The 22675-nt window shown below is 40.4% G+C and overlaps 1 long non-coding RNA gene across 1 annotated transcript in view; it reads right to left on the bottom strand.

Annotated features, from left to right (window-relative positions):
• Positions 1-2964, bottom strand: part of LOC107638005 — a 9007-nt gene extending 6043 nt beyond the window's left edge. The window contains exons 1-2 of the long non-coding RNA XR_001619680.2: positions 2922-2964; positions 2777-2830 (exon numbers count right to left, since the gene is read on the bottom strand). This is a non-coding gene — a long non-coding RNA (uncharacterized LOC107638005). The remainder of the gene's footprint in view (positions 1-2776; positions 2831-2921) is intronic.

The following is a 22675-nucleotide window of genomic DNA, read 5'->3' as shown; positions in this document are numbered from 1 at the left end:
TTCAAAGAATTCCTCTTCTTCCTCAGCACCAACCACTTTCTTTCCTCTTGCCTCCCTCCTTAATCTAAGGAAGGTCCTCTCAGGTTCAGAATCGAAGGAAGTTGAAGCCCCGCTTCTTCTCCCTGTCATACAACCATCAAGTGCAAGCAAGAAAAGCTAGGTGCAGAAAGTATTTGTGTCAGAATTTCTGTTAATTGTGGGTGATGCAATATATCAAACAGTTAGTGGGTTAGCAAACAGAATTGAAAATAACAAAGAAAAACAAAAGAGTAGAGGGGGAAGGGAAGAAGTTTAACTAAAACAAAAAGTAAATTACTCAAACAGAAAATGAAATTCACAAAATAAAAATGCTCAATCTAGTGATCTTCCAATTTAATCATTGTTCATGCACAATCAATCCCTGGCAACGGCGCCATAAACTTGATGCACGGAAAACTTGTTTCTCAACAAATCTCCCTTCGGCAAACGTACCGAATTTGTCGTCAAGTAAAAACTCACAATAGAGTGAGGTCGAATCCCACAGGGATTGATTGATCAAGCAACTTTAATTAGAAGGAACTCCTTAACAATTCAAAGCTACTCCTATATATACTATTTCTCTCAGCTTCTAGTTGGCTCTTCAAGTCTTGGGCCTTTGGATCTTGAGTTTGAAGCAGTTCTTTTCTTCATTCGAGCTTGGCTTTACTTGCAGAGAGAAAGTGCTAAGTGGGCAGAGACTTTAGCTCAGGGCGTTAGGGGTGTTAACATTTAGTGAAAGTATAAGTTCGAGAACGTTAGTGACACTTAACATTTTTACTAACGTTCCAATGTACCCCTTTGCCTCACGTTAGAGCCCACGTTAACTAGGTTAACGTGGCTTCTAACGTGGCCTTGCCAAACTTTGAGAACGTTAGTGACACTCAACATTGTCACTAACGTTCCAGTGTGCCCCTTTTTGCTTCACGTTAAAGCCCACGTTAACTAGGTTAACGTGGCTTCTAACGTGGCCTTGCCAAACTTCGAGAACGTTAGTGCCACTCAACATTGTCACTAACATTCCAATGCGCCCCTAGACCTCACGTTAGAGTCCACGTTAACTAGGTTAACGTGGCTTCTAACGTGGCCTTGCCAAACTTTGAGAACGTTAGTGACACTCAACATTGTCACTAACGTTCCAGTGTGCCCCTTTTTGCTTCACGTTAAAGCCCACGTTAACTAGGTTAACGTGGACTCTACCGTGGCCAGTCATGAGTGTTTGCCAACGTTAGTGACAATGTTAAGTGTCACTAACGTTGGCTCAACTTCCCTTCTCCACGTTAGAGTTAACGTTAACTTAGTTAATGTGACTCTTAACGTGGGCAATGATGGCTTTGAGAGTGTTATTGGCAATCACTTTTCTCATTAACTTTGCAAGTTGCCTCCCTTTCCTTGCTTCCTTTGGTCCTGAAATCAAGCAATAGAGTGCATCAAAGTTCTAGTCCAAGTCATGGGTAATGCAGCATACAATTTGTCACTAAATTCATGCAAAATCCTCATGAAATAATGTAAAATGCACAATGTATGCTTGAATCAAGGTGGAGGTGAATATCTACCCAAAACTAGCTTATTTCCTAAAGAAATGCATGAAACTACCCTAAAAACAGTAAAGAAAAGGTCAGTGAAACTAGCCAAGATGCCCTGGCATCAGTACGCATGCTTCTCGCACATGCGCCACCAAAATTCCACGCCACGCGTACGCGTGGGTGGGCATTTTTCAAAAAAAAATGGGCAGAATGCCCAGAAAGCTTGCAGCAACCTGTTTGGTCATCCTGAACTCATATTTAAACACTAAACTTGCAACATCTATAACTTTCTTCACAAAATTTTATTTTTCACAAAGTTGATATCAATCAAAAGCTCTTAAAACCATCTTTTATTTGCAATAAACCACAATTCAATCCAAAATTTGAGGAGAATATTATAGATGTCCAAAGTTCATCAAAATTTGGTTTTAACCAATTTCCAACAAAACCTCACTTTCATCAATTTAAGTTTCTTACCATTAAAACATACCTTACAATGTCATATCAACCCAATTCACCAACAACCATTACCAATATAACCTATAATCAACTTAACCAACCTTGATCATCAACAATTATCCGCATTTACCTCATACATTATTAACCCTTCATTTATTCATATCAATTCTTCACCTATGCCAACTTTCATCATACATTTGTCAACCTTCCATCAACATACACCAATTAAATGCCATTAACATAAACCAACTCTTCATACACATTAATCCATCAACTTCACATAACATATTTTAGTAACAAACACCAACCACAATCCATCAATACATCAACATCAACACAACCCCTTATAAGCAAGTCCAAAAGCATAAAATTAATGCCCTCAATGTCTCATAATTCCAATATGTGTTCATCAACAAATATACTAACAACAATACAAAACTACTCATTTAATGCCATTAACAAATTCAGCTTATCCTATGGTTCTTCTAACCTAAATTTTCACAACACCGTAAATATTACAGTGCGAAACTTAAACCATACCTTGGATGATCACTTAGTTCATCCAAGGAAGCCTCACAACACAAAATTACAGCCCCTCCAAGATGAATCAAATAGCCCAAAAATAAGCCTTGGTCACCAACAAACCTCCAAGTAATTCCAATTCAATTCCAATGCATAAACACCCACTTAACCTACACTTAATACATATATATATATGTTCCAATTCAATTTTCCATTCGAAATACAAAATGGAGCTAGGGTTAGGGTGTTCTTACCATACCCATATGCTCAATAGCTTGAGCCCACAAGTTCCGGAAGCTAACTTGAACCTAGAACACAAAATTGGACAAGATTCACCATAGGTTTTCAAGTTTACCAAAGAAAGAGGAATAAGAATTATGAACCTAATAGGAGGCTTACCAGTGAAATTGTTCGGATAGAAAGGTAGAGCTCGACGCGCTGGACACGTGGCCGCAAACGGTGTGACGATCGGAGCTCAAATGAGGAAGTTATGGTAGTTGGAAGGAATGGTGAGGGTTTGGGAGTCTCCTCTCCCCCCTTGCTGTGTTGCTGCGTGGTGAATGAAGTGAGGAAGAAGAAGCTGATGCTTCTTTTAAATTATGGGTCAAGTTGGACCCACGGGCCTGGTTTGGGCCCCGGTTCGGCCCTTCCGGTACGATTTTGGGCCAAATTTTCGAAATTGGTATCAAAATTCTCGTTTTGACGAGCTCTATCCCATTTTGATATTAGTTTTGCATATTTAGATTTCCTAATAAAAATTCAATTTATTAACTAATTATTTACCGATTTTAGCGGGGTTTACATCCTACCCACCTAATTAGGAATTTTGTCCTCAAAATTCAGAGTGAATTACCTGAAAAAAGGTGTGGGTAGTCCTTCTGCATCTCTGATTCAAGATCCCAGGTATGTTCTTCAATACCAGCCTAACTCCAAGCTACTTTCACCAAGGAAACCTCCTTTCCGCGTAGGCACTTGATGCTGGTATCATCAATCCTAACCGGAATTACTGGGAGCGTCAGATCTTCTCTCACTTGGACTGATTCCGGCTCTAGGACATGACTAGGATCAAAAGTGTATTTACAAAGCTTCGATACGTGGAACACGTCATGCAATTTCGAAAGATGTGGTGGTAACGTGATCCTATATGCCACTGGTCCAATTCTCTTCAGGATTTCAAATGGCCCAATGTAACGGGGATTTAACTTCTTGGTTTTGATGGACCTCCCTATTCCAATGGTCGGAGTAACCTTCAAGAAGACGTGTTCTCCTTCCTCAAATTCTAAAGGCTTCCGTCTTTAGTCATCATAGCTCTTTTGACAGCTTTGAGCTTCAAGCATTCGACTCCGGATTCTCTTTATTTGCTCAGTGGTTTCACTTACCATTTCAAGTCCTATCAAACTCCTTTCTCCTGCCTCATACCAACATAATGGAAACTGGCATTTTCTTCCAAATAAAGCCTCATGTAGAGCCATTCCAATACTTGCATGATAGCTATTGTTATAAGCAAATTCTACCAGAGGCATATATCGATCCGAGCTCACCGGTTGATCCAAAACACAAGCTCTTAACATGTCTTCCAAGGTTTGGATTGTTCTTTCTGATTGACCATCCGTCTGAGGATGATAGACAGTGCTTAGACTTAATTGAGTGCCAAAAGCTCGCTGAAAAGTACCCCAGAACCGTGATGTAAAGCGAGGATCTCTATCCGATACAATGGTGGAAGGTACGCCATGTAACCTCACAATCTCCTTTATATATAAGCGCGCCAACTCCTCCAAAGTACAACTTATCCGAATAGGCAGAAAATAAGTTGACTTGGTCAGTCGGTCTATAACCACCTAAATGGCATCACAACCTGTCCGAGTCCTTGGTAAGCTCAATACAAAGTCCATAGCAATGCTCTCCCATTTCCACTGTGGAATTTCCAAAGGTTGGAGGGTTCCTGCTGGCTTTTGGTGTTCAATCTTGACTTTCTGACAAATTAGACATTTAAAAACATGCAACGCCACATCATTTTTCATTCCTGGCCACCACAACATCGTCATTAAGTCTTGGTACATCTTGGTGCTTCCAGGATGAATGGAGAACCCGCTCTTGTGAGCTTCCTCCAAAATGCTCTGTCGCAAGTCCCTGACATCTGGCATAATTATCCAGCCCTTGAACCTCCACAACCCATCTTTATCTTCTGACACTCTCCATTGCTTGCTGATGGGAAGCAGAAGCTGGTGAATTAAAAATTAGCTAAAATGGTTACGTTGCGAGTATAGTTCTTAACTCACCGAAAATCTGCCTATCGATTTAGAAATATGTCACAGAGAGTTTAAATTAAAATTACTGGGAGTTTTAAGTCCCAGGTCGTCTCCCAACGAGTTGCAGAAAAGTGTGCTATTTTATTAATCAGATGTTCCAAGAAGTTGAGCTAAGTAAATTGGAATTTAAATTGAGGAATTTTAAATAATATAAATAAAAGCCTTGACTGGGAATTGATCAGTTAGAATCTCTATCATTGATGGAGTGATTTTTAAGATTGATTTATAATTAACGGTTACTCTGTTTGGTTATCCTTTACTAGGTAAGGAAAAGTCAAACAAGTTGGACTGCCAAATTTATTCACGAGTTACAACCCACTTAGTTCAAAGGGATTGGCGTTGGTGACAGGATAGCAATCCAACATTTAACCCAACTATAAATTTCTCCTTCGATCCTTCCAACTCAAGAGTTCCTTTTAATCAATTCCCTATCAAGTAATGAAACTACTCACGCATTGTAAATAAAGAATCCATGGCACATAAAAGGGAATTAAAAGAAGACATGATTATTGGAATTGAAATTGAATTAAAGAGAAATAATCATTGCATTAATTAATCATAAAAGTATCTGAATGACAAAATTGAACATAACAAAGAACATGGAAGAATAAAACCAAGTTAAGAGAACAAACTAGAATGATGAAGTCTTGATGAAGAAATAACTCTTCTCAATGTTCCAATGCTAAGATCAATTGAAAATTAAAATCCTAAAAACTAGAGAGAAAAAATCTAAGAGAGTGAAAAAACTAGATCTAAAACTACTGAATGAATGTGTGTGTTGTTTCTGCATATTCTCTGACTCTAGTCTGCTGTTCCGGGCCGAAAACTGGGCCGAAATAAGGTCCAAAATCACCCCCATCGAATTCTGCAGATTATGCAGATCGCACATGTCACGCGATCGCGTCATCCATGCGGATGTTGCAAGCATGTAAATATAATAAATATTGGACATATAAGATAAAACAAAATATAGATTACAATCATAGAGAAGTAAACACACAAGAATAAAATGATTATGGTTAAATAATGTAACCATACATAAAGGCTCAAATCTTTCACAGGTTGTGTGTTCTTTAGCTCAAACATCATGTTCCAAATACAACTCAAGCAGATTTATCATAAAAATTTTGAAAAATTAGTGAAATTTTGTTCCAAAGATAGATTTTTAAAAGAAACTTATTGTCTTTTCAATCAAGTAGAACATGCATGCAACTATTCTAACCTATGCAGTTTATTCTATTCTATAAAAGAAAGAAAATTTAACTAAAATATCCTAATTATTGGTGCCAGAGAAGAGAATTTACCTCCGAAAGTCAGGTACTGACCGACCTCCCCACACTTAAGGCTTTGCACCGTCCTCGGTGCCATCTGTCAGGAACAGGGGTGGGCTGGTGGCAGTATCTCCACAGTCGGGATCATTATGGCTCCCGGTGCTGGTAAAAGAAGTGGAGTCCGGGGTGTCTGAGTCTCTGAAGCGTCCCTTGAGTAGCTCCTTGAGGTGTTTGAATCGGCGCTCGTTACGGCGCTCTCTCATCTTAGCTTTCAGTTCATGCCGATCCAATTTTTCAAGTATCTGCTGGAGCAATTTCTCGGTTGTAGATGCTTGTAGTGTTGAAGAAGGAATATCTTCAACTGGCTCAGTAGGCTGGCTTGTAGTGGCTGCTGAAAGTCTGAGGTATTTCCCGTGAGGGATATATTGATCATCCCGTGGAAGCATGGCTTTGGTGTCCCCAACTCTGTAGGAGACTCCGGCTGCTGAGACAAGATCTGAGACCAAGGCGGGAAAAGGTAGGTTGCCCGCGATTTGTACATGCTCCATAGCATTCTGGATGTGTCTTGAAAGATTCAGAGGTTGGTCTGTAAGGATGAACCATAGTAGAACAGCCATGTCTGCAGTGAAGGAGGACTCATGAGTGCTCGGAAAGACGTAATGGGACATGATTTGTGCCCATACGCGAGCCTCCAAGGTAAGTGCGGAAGCCAAGATTCCCTTAGGGTGGGAACGGTGGTATCCGTAGATCCAACGGCTGCCAGGTAAAGCGATAACTCCGAGAACGGAGTCCCAGTCAAATTGGTATCTCTGGCGCTGAAGGGTGGCTTCTTGAAAAGCGTCCATTCCTGCAGGAATAGGGGGAAGACTCAGAACTTACTGAATGACTTCTTCTGTGATGGGGACTTGCTTCTGCCGGACATAAACAGACTGCAGGGTCAGCATGTAGAAGTTGGAGTAGAACTCAACTACCCAAGAAAGATTGACCTGTCCCCATTGTCTTCGCTCAATTTACGGCTCAACAAAGGTGGCAATATTGGACGGGAGGATAAGAAGGTATTCATTGTTATAGTTCCTTTCTGCCAGGATGGGGAACATCTGCTCACAGTAGCGATTGGAAAATCGCGCAGCGTCCTTTGCTGGAAAGGCTTTCTCCTTTTCGTCAACCTTTATTATCCTCTTAACTCTTTTTGTTGAGGGCTTGACTGCGGTTGAAGAAGGTTCTGCCACTAATGCTCTTTTAGTTCCCCTTCTTGCTGGTGATCTGGAAGTTGCTTTCTCCATTCCTTTCTTGGTGGCCATCCTGAAAGAAGGGAAGAGAAAGAAAATTAAATGCAAAGAGAGATACAGCAAGGAAGGAAACGGAAAAGAGGGTGAATGATGCACAGTAAAATGTAGATGACATTAACACATGCTCTCGAGTACATATGAAAAGCCATCAATGGGAAATAGCTAGTGCATAAAAAGACAAGTGAATGCAAGGTGTTTATTGGCATGCTGGCAAAGGGCATGAGTAGCATAGGCCAAGCATTACTTTGTAACAAACCATCACGTTTGTATTGACAATTGAATTCAATTAATAAAATAATAGGGGAAAGTTGTGAAAAGCAAGCATTGAATAGTATAGGAACATAGAGAAGTGCATGATGCCACATGGGCTTTTTCACAAACACATAGCATGCATGTTAAACAAGATGTAAAAAGTATGAAATTGAACGTGCAAGCAATCCCCTAAAATAATAATAATAATAATTGTCAAATAAATTGTAACAAGTCACAAGCATATGGTGAGGGATAATGACTCAAAAAATTTCTAACACCATGTAAAAAGGGAAAATAAGAATAAAGAAAATAAAAGTTTGAAAAGAAAAAGAAAAGAAAAAGAAAATAATAATATATACATAATATAATAAGAATGATAGAAAAGAGAAGAAGGAAGAAGAAGGTAAAACCTTGTTAATGGAGGAGAGAGAGAGATAGTGAGATAGAAAGGAGAAGGGGGAAAGAAGAAAGAAGGAGGGAAAAAAGAAAGAAGGAGGGAAAAGAAAAATTAGGATTTGGAGGAAAGAAAGATAAGATAATTTGGCAATTGGGGTTTAGCTGTGCGGCGCATGCGACGCGGCCGCCTGGGGCACGCGTTCGCGTGGGGACGCATTAGGGAAGGGGACGCGATCGTGTCTGTCCCGCGATCGCGTGACCTATGTTGCGCTGCTGGCGCGAGTGCAGCCTCGCTCCAGCACAACTCTCTGTTTGATTCATTTTAATTGCCAAAATCGGGTGACGTGATCGCGTGGGTTACGCGATCGCATGAGTGTGCGTTATAAAATGGGGGACGAGGCCGCGTCAGCGACGCGGTCGCGTGACAAGGATTGTGCTTCCAGCACCAATCCAGCACCATTCTCGCACAATATAGCACTGTGCACCCCTTTACGTCGAAAATGCAGGGTACGCGGCCGCGTGAGGCATGCGGTCGCGTGGGAGGCCATGATGTCCAAGCGACGTGGTCGCGTGGAGTAATTTGTGCCATTGGCACGACTCCAGCGCTCCTCCTGCGTAACTTTCCTGTCATTTTTATTTTTCTTTACTCCTCCTGCCACGCGGACGCGTCGCTGGTGCGATCGTGTCGCGTGGCAAAATTTTAATTAATTAATTTTTTTTAGAGAAATATAAAGACATGTAATTGAAAGAGCACGGAAGCACTAATAAAGAGAAGAGTTATTAAAGAAGAAAAACTAAAAGTGAAGAAAGGAACGATCATACCGTGGTGGGTTGTTTCCCACCAAGCACTTTGCTTTTACGTCCGTAAGTTGGACGCTCTACTAGCTCAATCTGCTGTTATGTGGGGATCTTCCAAGTGGAAGATCTCAAGTTTCTTATTTTTCTGCACCTTCTCACCATGGTACAGCTTTAGGCGGTGTCCATTAACCTTAATAAGTTTAGAACTTGAAGGATGGCTTAGGTGATAAACTCCGTACGGTTCAGCCTTCTCTATTCTGTATGGACCTTCCCATTTTGATCTCAACTTACTGGGCATGAGCCTCAGTCGAGATTTGTAAAGGAGAACAAAATCTCCAGGTTGGAACTCTCTCTTCTTGATGTTTTGATCATGCACATCTTTCATCTTTTCCTTGTATATTCTGGAGTTCTCATAAGCTTCTAGGCGAAGGTTCTCCAGTTCCTGTAGTTGCAACTTTCTTTCAGTTCCGGCTTTCTCAATTTCCATGTTGCACTCCTTAACTGCTCAGAAGGCTCTGTGTTCGATTTCAACTGGAAGATGGCAAGCTTTTCCATAAACTAGGCGAAAGGGACTCATCCCAATGGGTGTCTTGTATGCTGTTCTGTATGCCCACAGTGCATCTTGTAGTCTGGTGCTCCAGTCTTTTCTATGAGGCTTCACTATCTTCTGCAAGATACGCTTAATTTCTCTGTTTGACACCTCGGCTTGCCCATTAGTTTGGGGGTGGTAAGCTGTTGCAACTTTATGGATTATCCCATGCTTCTTCATCAATCCTGTTAGTCTCATGTTACAAAAATGGGTGCCTTGATCGCTCACGATCGCTCGTGGTGATCCAAAGCGGCATATAATATGGTTTCTCACAAAGGAAACAACAGTGTTAGTATTATCAGTGCGGGTAGGAATTGCTTCCACCCATTTGGAAACATAATCCACAACTAACAATATATAAAAATATCCACTAGAATTTGGAAATGGACCCATGAAGTCAATGCCCCAGACATCAAAAATTTCACAGAAAAGCATATATTGTTGAGGCATCTCATCCCTCTTGGATATGTTACCAAATTTCTGGCATGGGTGACAAGATTACAAAACTCAGCAGCATCTCTAAAAAGAGTAGGCCACCAGAATCCGCAGTCCAAGATCTTTCTAGCTGTTCTTTGAGGGCCAAAGTGTCCTCCACTCTCAGATGAGTGACAGGCCTTTAAAATGGACTGGAATTCTGATTGAGGTACACAACGTCTAATTATCTGGTCAGCGCCACATCTCCATAAATATGGGTCATCCCATATATAATATTTAGACTCGCTTTTCAGCTTGTCTCTTTGATGTTTAGAAAAATGTGGAGGAAATGTGCGGCTAACTAAATAATTAGCAACAGGTGCATACCAAGGGACTACCTCAGATACTGCTTGCAGGTTGTCAAAAGGAAAATTATCATCTATATGAGTAGAATTATCCTTAATATGTTCAAGGCGACTCAAGTGGTCCGCTACTAAATTTTGATTACCACTCATATCCTTTATTTCTAAATCAAATTCTTGTAACAGCAGTATCCAACGTATAAGTCTTGGTTTGGATTCCTTTTTAGCTAATAAATACTTTAGAGCTGCATGGTCCGAATACACTACTACTCTCGTACCAAGTAAATAAGCTCGGAATTTATCCAGAGCGAAAACAATAGCAAGTAGCTCTTTCTCAGTAGTAGTATAATTGGACTGGGCAGTGTCTAAAGTCTTAGACGCATAGGCAATAACAAAAGGATCCTTACCTTCACGCTGAGCCAGCGCTGCTCCTACTGCATGGTTGGAAGCATCGCACATGATTTCAAACGGCTGGCTCCAGTCGGGTCCTCTCATAGAGCAGTCTTCAGCTTATCAAATGCTTGTTCGCAATCTTCACTGAACTCGAACTCAATGTCTTTCTGCAGTAATCTGGATAAGGGAAGTGCCACCTTACTAAAGTCCTTAATAAATCTCCTGTAGAAACCTGCATGGCCAAGGAACGAACGGACTTCCCTCACAAAAGAGGGGTAAGGTAAACTAGAAATAACATTCACCTTTGTTGGGTCTACAGAAATGCCATTATTAGATACCACATGTCCTAATACAATCCCTTGCTTTACCATAAAGTGGCATTTTTCGAAATTTAATACAAGGTCTGTATCAACACATCTATCTAATACTCTAGATAATCCATCTAAGCAAAGGTTAAAAGAATCACCATAAACGCTAAAATCGTCCATAAAAACTTCCATACAGTCCTCAATAAGATCAGAGAAAAGGCTCATCATGCACCTTTGGAAAGTAGCTGGTGCATTACACAAGCCAAAGGGCATTCTCTTATAAGCATAAGTCCCAAAAGGACATGTAAAAGCAGTCTTTTCCTGATCCTCAGGAGCTATATGAATCTGGAAATAACCTGTGTAACCATCTAGAAAGCAATAATGTGATTTACCTGACAGGCGATCCAGCATTTCATCAATGAATGGAAGTGGGTAGTGATCCTTACAGGTAGCTTGGTTGAGACGCCTGTAATCAATGCAGACTCTCCAAGCATTCTGAACTCTAGTTGCTATGAGCTCTCCATGCTCATTCTTCACGGTAGTGACTCCGGACTTCTTGGGCACCACTTGTACTGGGCTTACCCATTCACTGTCTGAAATGGGATATATGATACCGGCTTCCAATAATCTGGTCACTTCCTTTTTGACAACTTCCAAGATGGTGGGATTCAATCTTCTCTGGGGTTGACGGACAGGTCTTGCTCCCTCTTCTAAAAATATTATGTGCTCGCATACTTGAGGGTCGATTCCCACTATGTCTACCAAACTCTACCCAATTGCTTTCTTATGCTTCCTCAGCACATCAAGTAACTGCTCTTCTTGTTGAGAAGTCAGTTCTCTTGCAATAATAACTGGAAGCTTCTGCTCATCCTCAAGGTAAGCATATTTGATATGTGGAGGGAGAGGTTTCAATTCTAACTTTTGATCATGGGTAGGCTCTGGATTATCTGGGGCTTGCGAAAATGGTGAAGTGTCCTCATTGTCAGTTAAGAGGGTCCCCACACTTGGATCTTGTCCAGTGTGCTTCTCTTCAAACTCTTCTTTTTGAACTTCAGCCACACTCTCGTCTATGACATCACACTGGAAGATAGAACGATCTTCTGGGGGGTTGTCAATGAATCCATTCAAATTGAAGATCACTATGCGGCCATCTATTTCAAAGGAGTATGTTCCTGAAAAAGCATCCAATTTGAATTTTGATGTCTTCAGGAATGGTCTTCCAAGTAGGATTGATGATGGCTTATCTGAATCATTATGGGGCATCTTCAAGATATAAAAATCAGTGGGAAATGTGAGCCCTTTAATGTTCACCAAAACATCTTAGCAACTCCAGCCACTATAATAATGCTTTTATCTGCTAACACAAAACGAGCTGCCGACCTTTTTAAGGGAGGGAGCCTTAAAACATCATATATAGACAAAGGCATTATACTGACACATGCTCCTAAATCACACATGCAATCATAAATTACTACACCACCAATAGTACAACTAACTATGCAAGGACCTGGATCACTACATTTTTCAGGTAATCCTCCCATTAAAGTAGATATAGAACTACCTAAAGGAATAGTTTCTAATTCATTAATTTTGTCTTTATGGATACATAAGTCTTTTAGAAACTTTGCATATTTAGGTACCTGCTGAATAACATAAAAAAGGGGAACATTTACCTCAACCTTTTTGAATATTTCTACCATTTTAGGATCAGGTTCCAGCTACTTCCTGGACTTCCTTGCAAGTTGTGGAAATGGAATGGGAGTAGTGTTTTCTGTGGTGCCTGTGCCTTTTGGTGCTTCTTCCTGTGGTTGAGCTATCTCTTCTTCAGCCATGTCCTGTATATCATCTTCCTCTTCAACATCTTCAATTTCCACCACCTCTTCAGCTGAGGCGTATTCTGGTGAGCTTGGTTCCTCTTGATTCCTCTCCTACAGTGTGGTTCCGGACCTCAGGGTGATGACATTAATGCCTCCCTTCAGATTGGGTAATGGTTGAGAGGGGATTCCAGTGGTGCTTGAAGGTTGGTTATTGGAATTTTGTGCTGAATCAAGTTGTGTCAATAAAGCTTGTAGAGTAGAGGTGAAACCATTCAGACTGGCGTTAATATTGTTCACGCTGGTATTTTCCATGGCCAGTTGTCTTTTCTCAAAAGCTTGTAATAAATCTTCATTAGAAGATACAGAAGAATGAGTAAACTGAGAGGTTTACTGCTGATTGTTCGGTGGTCCTTGGTTTTGCCTCAGGTGAGGTGCTCGGTAAGGTTGATTTTGTGACAGTAGAACAGGCTGCCTGGAAATCTCTCAAGTGCTTGATAGGCTCTTGAGCAGGTAGGCCATGAAACTTGGGCATCAAATTCAGCAGTGCGGTCTTTATTTCAAAATCGGTAGCTACTGCTGGATGATGCGCTTGAAACGGCTGCATTGTAAAATCAAAAGCTCCTTCCTCCTGAATGGTAACTCTTCTAGCTGCCATGTTTTCTGCGCGTAAAACAACCGAATCAGTAGAACGGGGGCTGGTTTCTTCCTCAAATTCACTTTCAGATCCGCCTTCAGAGCGGGCTAACCTACGCTGTTCTCGCCTTATTCGTGAAATTGTTTTTTTAATTTCAGGATCGAATATTAGCAAGCGTGGATCAGGAAGTGAACGTGTCATTTGACGGAAGAAACATGCAGCTCATAGTAGCAAAATTAAATAAAATGCAAATAAATAAATTCTAATTAATAAAATTAGCACTCTATTGCAACTCCCCGGCAACGGCGCCAAAAATTGATGGGAAGCAGAAGTTGGTGAATTAAAAATTAGCTAAAATGGTTACGTTGCGAGTATAGTTCTTAACTCACCGAAAATCTGCCTATCAATTTAGAAATATGTCACAAAGAGTTTAAATTAAAATTACTGGGAGTTTTAAGTCCCAGGTCGTCTCCCAACGAGTTGCAGAAAAGTGTGTTGTTTTATTAATCAGATGTTCCAAGAAGTTGAGCTAAGTAAATTGGAATTTAAATTGAGGAATTTTAAATAATATAAATAAAAGCCTTGACTCGGAATTGATCAGTTAGAATCTCTATCATTGATGGAGTAATTTTTAAGATTGATTTATAATTAACGGTTACTCTGTTTGGTTATCCTTTACTAGGTAAGGGAAAGTCAAACAAGTTGGACTGCCAAATCTATTCACGAGTTACAACCCACTTAGTTCAAAGGGATTGGCGTTGGTGACAGGATAGCAATCCAACATTTAACCCAACTATAAATTTCTCCTTCGATCCTTCCAACTCAAGAGTTCCTTTTAATCAATTCCCTATCAAGTAATGAAACTAATCACGCATTGTAAATAAAGAATCCATGGCACATAAAAGGGAATTAAAAGAAGACATGATTATTGGAATTGAAATTGAATTAAAGAGAAATAATCCTTGCATTAATTAATCATAAACGTATCTGAATGACAAAATTGAACATAACAAAGAACATGGAAGAATAAAACCAAGTTAAGAGAACAAACTAGAATGATGAAGTCTTGATGAGGAAATAACTCTTCTCAATGTTCCAATGCTAAGATCAATTGAAAATTAAAATCCTAAAAATTAGAGAGAAAAAACCTAAGAGAGTGAAAAAACTAGATCTAAAACTACTGAATGAATGTGTGTGTTGTTTCTGCATATTCTCTGACTCTAGTCTGCTGTTCCGGGCCGAAAACTGGGCCGAAATAAGGTCCAAAATCGCCCCCATCGAATTCTGCAGATTATGCAGATCGCACATGTCACGCGATCGCGTCATCCATGCAGACGCGTCGCTTGCGCTTTTTCCTCTCCATGCGTTCGCGTCGTCCACGCTACCGCGTCGCTTGGACATCATGGCCTCCCACGCGACCGCGTGCCTCACGCGGCCGCGTACCCTGCATTTTCGACGTAAAGGGGTGCACAGTGCTATATTGTGCGAGAATGGTGCTGGATTGGTGCTGGAAGCACAATCCTTGTCACGCGGCCGCGTCCCCCATTTTATAACACACACTCATGCGATCGCGTGACCCACGCGATCGCGTCACCCAATTTTGGCAATTAAAATGAATCAAACAGAGAGTTGTGCTGGAGCGAGGCTGCACTCGCGCCAGCAGCGCAACATAGGTCAACTCTTCACCAATGAGTTCTTTTGTGCTTAATTAGAGTGATTTATTCAAATCTTCACCTACTTATTCACATTAATTGCATAGTCTTACTTTCCCTTCCTTATTATGTCATATAATGAAAAACATGTTTTCTAAGCTTTAAAAATTAATCATTTTAATTACCTTTATTTCCATTCGATGCCGTGATTAGTGTGTTGAGTAGTTTCAGATTTTCTAAGGCAGAATGACTTAAAGGATGAAAAAGGAAACATACTATAATGGAAGGAGAAAGCAAAACGGAGCTTTAAAGAAACTGGTATCCACCCGATCGCATGGATGACGCGATCGCGTGCCAAGCACGAATCAGCAGCGACGCGGCCGCATGACTGACGCGACCGCGCGCCTTAAGCAGAATACACATGACGCGGTCGCATGACTGACGCGACCGCGTGGCAAGGAAAAGCTCCAAATGACGCGACCGCGTGACCCACGCGGACGCGTGATAGAGGCCACGCACCAGAAATTACAGAATGCGCCCCCAGCGAATTCTGAAGTCCTTTTTGGCCCAGATCCAAGTACAGATAGCATAGACCAGAGGTTATAAAGTGTGGGGATGCTTCCATTCAAAGGGAGCTCGCATATTTTCACCTTTCAATGATTTAGATTTAGTTGAGGGGGAGATCTTCTCTCTCTCTCTCTCTTTTAGGATTTAGGATTTCTTCTTGTTTTAAGAGTAACTCTGGATCCAGGTTTAATGTTTTTTAGTATTACTTCTATTTATTTATTCCAACATTTGAATTGATTATTATTATAAATTGATCTAAGAATTATTCCATGTTACAGATTTCTAATTGAATTAATGATAATTTGAGGTATTTTCAGTTTATGATTGTTCTCTTGATTTAAGTTGCCATTGCTTCCCATCTAAGGACACTTTTATTATTTCAGCAATTTACTTTTTCCCCTTTTGGTTTTGGTTTAGAATTCAGTAACTCAACAGTTATTAAACTCAACATAATTGATAATCGTTACCTTGCTAATTGAGTTGAACTTAATTAATCCCAACCTTTTCTTAGGAAATAATTAGGATTCAAAGGTCAATTTAATTAGTCTCTTGACTTTCCTTTGCTCCGGTAAAGGTTGACTAAGTGGAATTAAGATATGAGAATTAAAAGTAAATAATTAAAGTCTCTAGGAAGCAATTTTCAAACATGTACTGAATTTAGGAAGGAAATCTAAATGCATGCTAAATTGATGAATAAGTGGGCAAGGATCATGACAAAACCACACAATTAAACACAATATAAACCATAAAATAGTGGTTTATCACTTGCCTTTCTCAATCGCCGGCAAAATCTTATACAATTCTTGGTCATTCTGATGAGCCTTTATCAATTCAGCCTTGAAGTCGCTTGAGATCTGTAATTGGCTTAGGCATAAAGTCCCAAACTCCTCTCTGATTCCCAGTTTCAATCCTTGGAAGGCTCTCAACAACTCTTCCTCTCTTAGCATCATCCAAGCAGCACATAGGGATTTCCTACTCAAAGCATCTGCCACTACATTTGCCTTTCCTGGATGGTAGTTTAGCTCGAAGTCATAATCCTTCAGGAGTTCCATCCATATCCTCTGACGTTTATTCAATTCTTTTTGCTCAAACAGGTACTTCAGACTCTTATGGTCCGAGAAGACTTGAAATTTAACTCCATAGAGATAATGCCTCCAAATCTTCAAGGCAAAGACAATGGCTGCAAGTTCCAAATCATGAGTTGGATAGTTTCTTTCATGTGGCCTTAACTGACGTGAGTGATAAACCACTATTTTATGGTTTATCTTGTGTTTAATTGAGTAGTTTCATCAAGCCTTTACCCACTTATTCACATAAATGGCATGATTTTACAATTCCTTCCTAAGTTTGTTCTATGGTTGAAAACTTGCTTCCTAGAAATCTTTAATTTGTAAATTTTAATTCTCCTTTATACCATTCGATGCCGTGATCTGTGTGTTAAGTGTTTCAGGCTTAATAGGGCAGGAATGGCTTAGAAATTGGAGAAGAAGCTTGCAAAAAATGGAAGAAACACAAGAAACTAAGGAGATGACCAGCGAGCATTGACGCGCATGCATGGCTCACGCGTGCACGCGACATGAAGAAATTTATAGCGACGCGTGCGCGTGCCTAACGCGTACGCATGGATTGGAGTCCGCACAAAAGACGTGCACGCGTGGACGACGCGTACGCATGACAAGAAAATTTGCCAAATGACGCGCACGTGTGACTGACGCGTACGCGTGACCTGCGTGATCTGCAGAATTAATAGAAAATACTGGGGGCAATTTTAGACTGTGTTTTGACCTATTTTTCAGCCCAGAAACACAGAACAAAGTCAGGAAACGTGCAAAGACTCAGGAGACATATTCACACATTCTCATTAGGATAGTTTTTAGGTTTTTAGATCTGAATCTAGAGAGAAACTACTCTTCCTCTAGGTTCTGTTTACATTCATAGTTTCATAGTTTATTGCTTTTGCTTTTGGATATTGAAGAGTCATCACCTCCGTTGAAGATACTATTCTAGTTTGTTTCCTTACTTTCTCTTTTATTTATTCCATATTCTTAATTCTTGTTTAGAGTGGTAATTAGATTATTTTTATGGATTGTTAATGCAAAGAATTACTTTTATTTTTAATTAATTTAAATCTCTATTTTATTTAAATTATTATGTCTCTTTTCTATTCCAAACTCCCAATAACGAAGATGGTATCCATGTCAATAGAGTAGATTCCCTACTTGACATGGGGTTGATTAAGAGGAGACACTTGAGTTGGAATACTCAAGTAATTAGTTAAATTAGAAGTTGTTGGCTAATTCTGTATTTACTAACGCTAGACCTTCCCAAGGGAGAGGACTAGGATTTGCGAATAAGAGTTAGCTCAATCACTTGACTTTTTTTTATTTAGTAAGTGTTAACTAAGTGAAAATAACAACCTCTTTATACTACACTTGAGAGAATTCCAACAAGGACAGAACTTCCAATTAATCATTCCCCCAGTCAAGGCTTTTTATTCTGAATAATATAAATTCCTTTTAATTTTCATTGCACTAAATTACAATTGTTTATTTTCTGTTAATCAATTCTCAAAACTCTCGAAAAACTCCTTATTAATAAATTAGCACCCTTTCTAGCAACTCGTTGGGAGACGACCTAGGACTCATACTCCCAGTATTTTTATTCTAATTTTTGTGACACCTTTCTAAATTGATGCGGTGGATTTTTGCTGGTTAAGAGCTATACTCGCAACGCTGTTCTTATATTACAATCTCTTAATTGGTCTAATTTCTGCCACGCATCAATTTTTGGCACCGTTGTCGGGGAGTTGTAATTGTGTGCTAAATTATTAATTAGTGTACATATTTTTATTTTATTTGCGTATTTTATTTTATTTTATTTTGTTACCATGAGCTATATGTTTCTCTCATTGAATGACACGTTCGTTGCCTGATCCAAGATTAGCCGCATTTGATCCTGAAATTGAAAGAACTATTTCACGTATTAGGCGAGCTCGACATTGGTTAGCCTCTGAGGGTGGTGAAGTGATTGTTATCGATTCACCAGTCTCATCTGAGGGCGAATCTGAACCGCCATCTGAGAGCAAAACAAGCTCCTTTACTACTAATTCAGTTGATTCACGTGCAGATAACATGGCAGCACCTAGGAGGATTACTCTCCAGGAAGCTGGAGCCCCAAATTTTACACTACAGCTGTATTAAGTGCATCATCCAACTCTGGCTGCAGATTTTGAACTGAAGACTGCACTAATCAACTTGATGCCCAAGTTTCATGGCTTACCTGCTCAGGAGCCCATCAAGCACCTCAGGGATTTTCAGACAGCCTGTTCTACCGTTAGGCGTCATGGTGCAAATGAAACTTATATTCTGTTAATCGCCTTCCCGTTTTCTCTTGAGGGAAAGGCGAAGGAATGGTACTACTCCTAACCTGAAGCAACTGTTACTAACTGGGATACGCTCAGGAGAGAATTTTTAGAAAAATACTTTCCAGCTGAAGTCACAGATAGATTGAGAAAAGAGATATCCTTCATTGTCCAAGGTGAATCAGAAACTCTCTATGAGTACTGGGAGCGCTTTAAGAACCTTCTAGATGCTATCACATGATTAACAGGCTAGTGTTGATCAACTACTTCACTCAAGGCATGAAGCCTCAGGATAAAACTACACTGGATGGTGCTAGTAACGGTTCTCTGAAAAAGTACAAGACCGCAAATGAAGCATGGCAACTGATCAGCGACTTAGCTGAGTCCACCAAGAATCACAGGCACAGGAGCAGCCACTCAAAAGCTATTGCAGAAGTTTCCTCTAACACTGAGACTTCTGCTCTTACACAGAGTATATGTGAAATGACCAACCTACTGAAGCAAATGCAGTTGAACCAACAACAACAAGCTCAGCATTCCCCACCACAACAAAGCCAACAATTAGTTCCCCAAAGAGTATGCGAAATCTGTGCTGATTATAGTCATTATACTGATGAATGCCCACAGCTCCAACAAGAAGGCAACACTGTGGCAGCTACTCATAACTTCTATACTGATGAATGCCCGCAGCTCCAACAAGAAGACAATATTGTGGCAGCTACTCATAACTTCTATGACCGCCCGAATCAAGGATACAATCAACAAAGCGACAACTACAACCAAGGTGGGAACTATAACCAAGGATGGCAGGACAACTCCAACCAAGGTTGGAGAGATAATTCCAACCATGGCTGGAGGGACAACTATAACAGAGGAGGCAGAGACAACAATGGAAATCAGAGATGGAATAACAACAACAGACAGCAGAATCAAAACCAACCTTACAGAGCCCCTCACCTAAGACAGTCACAAGGACCCCAGTATAATCAACAACAAGTCCCTCAGATTACTTATCATACTTCCTCATCAAATGACAAGATGCTTCGTTCTCTTGCACAAGGACAACAAGACATGCAGACTACACTAAACTCTACTCTAAATGGTCCGAATGCCACTTTACAAGCTCTCGCCGCCCGGATAGATTTATTACCTGCTTCCACCAACCAACCTTCAAGCTCCAGTGGAATTCCTTCTCAACCCTTACCTAATCCCAAGGGTGGCATCAATGCCATCACTTTGAGGTCCGGAACCACATTGCAAGAGAGAAACCAAAAGGAGCCAAGTGCACTAGAACATGCCCCAGCTGAGGATATGGTAGAAGTAGAAGATGCTGAAGAGGAAGAGGAAGTACAAGACAAGGTTGAAGAAGAACTAGCTCAGCAAAGGAATGGAGCACCAAAGGATGCAGAAGCTGCAAGTAGCGCCATTCCTATCCCATTTCCACAACTTGCAAGGAAGACCAGAAAGCAGATGGAACTCGATCCCAAAATGGTAGAAATTTTCAAAAAGGTTGTGGTAACTGTTCCCCTTTTTGATGTTATTCAGCAAGTACCTAAATATGCAAAGTTTCTGAAAGATTTATGCATACATAAAGATAAAATTAATGAATTAGAAACTATTCCTTTAGGTAGTTCTATATCTGCTTTAATGGGAGGTATACCCGAAAAATATAGTGACCCAGGTCCATGTATGGTAAACTGTACCATTGGAGGTGTAATATTTTCAGATTGCATGTGTGACTTAGGAGCGTGTGTTAGTATAATGCCATTGTCTATATATGATACCTTAAGGCTCCCTCCCTTAAAAAGGTCGGCAGCTCATTTTGTGTTAGCAGATAAAAGTATTATTACAGTAGTTGGAATTGTTGAAGACGTATTAGTGAGAATTAAGGGGCTCACATTTTCCATTGACTTCTATATCCTGGAAATGCCCCCTAATAACTCAGGAAGACCATCATTAATCCTGCTTGGAAGACCATTCTTGAAGACTTCGAAGTTCAAACTGGATGCATTCTCAGGAACTTACTCCTTTGAGATAGATGGCAGAACAGTGAGTTTCAGCTTAAATGAAGCCATGAAGCACCCTCCGGAAGATCATTCTATCTTCCAGTGCGACATCATTGATGAAACTGTAGCTGAAGTTCACCAAGAAGAAGTATAAGAGAAGCACATGGAGCAAGGTCCAAGTGTGGGGACACCCTCTGAACACAATAAGGACACTTTGCCATTATCACTAACCCCGGATGACCCAGAGCCTAGCAATGAGCAGAAATTAGAATTGAAGCCACTTTCTCCACACCTCAAGTATGCTTACCTTGAGGATAATCAGAAGTTTCCAGTTATCATTGCAAGGAAACTCACTTCACAACAAGAGGAGCAACTGCTCAGTGTGCTGAGAAAGTACAAGAAAGCAATTGGGTGGAGCTTGGCGGATATAGTAGGCATCAGCCCTCAAGTTTGTGAGCACAGAATATACTTAGAAGAGGAATCAAAGCCCGTCTGTCAACCACAAAGAAGATTGAATCCCACCATCTTAGAAGTTGTCAAGAAAGAAGTGACCAGGCTACTTGAAGCAGATATCATTTACCCCATCTCAGACAGTGAATGGGTCAGTCCAGTACAAGTGGTGCCCAAGAAGTCTAGAGTTACAACAGTAAAGAATGAGCATGGAGAGCTCCTGACAACTAGAGTGCAGAATTTATAGAGGGTTTGCATTGACTATAGGCGTCTCAACCAAGCTACTCGCAAGGATCACTACCCTTTGCCATTCATTGATCAGATGCTTGACCGCCTATCAGGTAAATCCCATTACTGTTTTTTAGATGGTTATACAGGCTATTTTCAAATTCATATAGCTCTTGAAGATCAAGAGAAGACTACTTTTACATGTCCCTTTGGAACGTATGCATATAAGAGGATGCCTTTTGGCTTATGGAATGCACCGGCTACTTTCCAAAGATGCATGATGAGTATCTTTTTAGATCTTATTGAGAACTGTATGGAATTATTTATGGATAATTTTAGCATATATGGTGATTCGTTTAACCTCTGCTTGGATAGTTTGGCTAGAGTATTAGACAGGTGTGTTAGTTCAAACCTTGTATTGAATTTTGAAAAATGTCACTTTATGGTAAAACAAGGTATTGTACTAGGACATGTTGTGTCTAATACTGGTATTTCTGTAGATCCAGCAAAGGTAGATGTCATTTCTAGTTTACCTTACCCCTCCTCCGTGAGGGAAGTCCGTTCGTTCCTAGGCCATGCAGGTTTCTACAGGAGATTCATTAAGGACTTCAGTAAGGTAGCATTACCTTTATCCATACTTCTGCAGAAAGATATTGAGTTCGAGTTCCGTGAGGATTGCATGCAAGCATTTGATAAGCTGAAGATCACCCTGACTCAAGCTCCAATTGTAAGAGGACCAGACTGGAGCCAGCCATTCGAGATTATGTGTGATGCCTCCAACCATGCAGTAGGAGCAGTGCTGGCTCAGCGCGAAGGTAAAGATCCTTTCGTAATTGTTTATGCGTCTAAGACCTTAGACGCTGCTCAGTTTAATTACACTACTACTGAAAAAGAGCTTCTTGCTATTATTTTTGCTCTGGATAAATTCCGAGCCAATTTACTAGGTACTAAGGTAGTAGTGTACTCGGACCATGCAGCTCTAAAATATTTATTAGCTAAAAAAGAGTCCAAACCAAGGTTGATACGTTGGATACTGCTGCTGCAAGAATTTAACTTA

The sequence above is a fragment of the Arachis ipaensis genome, chromosome B04, assembly GCF_000816755.2.
Source record: "Arachis ipaensis cultivar K30076 chromosome B04, Araip1.1, whole genome shotgun sequence".
Taxonomy (NCBI): domain Eukaryota; kingdom Viridiplantae; phylum Streptophyta; class Magnoliopsida; order Fabales; family Fabaceae; genus Arachis; species Arachis ipaensis.
This window is presented reverse-complemented; position numbering and strand designations above follow the sequence as displayed.